The sequence below is a fragment of the Salvelinus sp. IW2-2015 genome, linkage group LG5 (assembly GCF_002910315.2).
Source record: "Salvelinus sp. IW2-2015 linkage group LG5, ASM291031v2, whole genome shotgun sequence".
Classification (NCBI taxonomy): domain Eukaryota; kingdom Metazoa; phylum Chordata; class Actinopteri; order Salmoniformes; family Salmonidae; genus Salvelinus; species Salvelinus sp. IW2-2015.
Genome location: NC_036844.1, coordinates 19,724,222 through 19,725,403, shown reverse-complemented (window position 1 = coordinate 19,725,403; position 1,182 = coordinate 19,724,222). Strand labels below are relative to the sequence as shown.

General features: G+C 54.2%; 1 pseudogene; it reads right to left on the bottom strand.

Moving 5' to 3' along the window:
* LOC111964529 (pappalysin-1-like) overlaps positions 1-557 on the bottom strand; it is a 101,187-nt pseudogene extending 100,630 nt beyond the window's left edge.
* Positions 558-1,182: the final 625 nt, after the last annotated feature.

Sequence of the window (1,182 nt, the reverse complement as noted above, 5' to 3'; positions counted from 1 at the left end):
CCAGTACTTCCCAGTCAGACAGCGCACCGTCCGACCAATCCCCGGATGACCAGAGGAGAGAGACATGTGGGCCCAAGAGATCAACTGGTCACGGACAGCAGACGGAACGTACTTACGCACAACGGGATACTGGAGGGGAGGGGGCTCCGTACGCAGCGCCTGCTCAATGTCAGCATCCAGATCCCACACGACCGGCGCTACCAGGCAGGAGGCCGGGAGTATGGGAGTCTGATCCATGGGCCGCTCCTCTGTGTCATACAGTCGGGACAGTGCGTCTGCCTTCTTATTCTGGGAACCTGGTCTGTAGGATAAGGTAAACACAAAACGAGTAAAAAACATGCCTGACGAGGATTCAGTCTCCTCGCTGCCCGGATGTACTCCAGGTTAGGGTGGTCAGTCCAGATGAGGAAAAGGTGTTTAGCCCCCTCAAGCCAATGTCTCCACGCTTTCAACGCTTTAACCACAGTCAACAACTCCCGGTCCCTCACATCATAGTTACGCACCGCTGGACTGAGCTTCTTCGAGAAGAAAGCACAGGGGCGGAGTTTCGGTGGCATGGCCGAGCGCTGTGAGAGCACAGCTCCTATCCCAGCCTCGGATGCGTCCACCTCCACTATGAATGCCAAAGAAGGATCCGGATGGGCCAGCACTGGAGCCGAAGTAAACAGAGCTCTTAGCTGCCCAAAGGCCCTGTCCGCCTCAGCCGACCACTGCAACCTTACAGGACCCCCCTACAGCAATGAGGTAATGGGCGCAGCAATCTGGCCAAAACCACGGATAAATCTCCGGTAGTATTTGGCAAACCCTAAAAATCGCTGCACCTCCTTTACCGTGGTGGGAGTCAGCCAATTACGCACGGCTGAAATGCGGTCACTCTCCATCTCCACCACTGATGTGGAAATGCGATACCCTAGGAAGGAGACGGCCTGCTGAAAGAACAGGTATTTCTCAGCCTTGACATACAGGTCATGCTCCAACAGTTGTCCAAGTACCTTGCGCACCAAGGACACATGCTCGGCGCGTGTAGCGGAGTAAATCAGAATGTAATCAATATACACCACTACACCCTGCCCGTGCAGGTCCCAGAAAATATTGTCTACAAAGGATTGGATGGAAAACTGATGGAGCATTCTTCAACCCGTACGGCATGACAAGGTACTCATAATGCCCTGTGGTGGTACT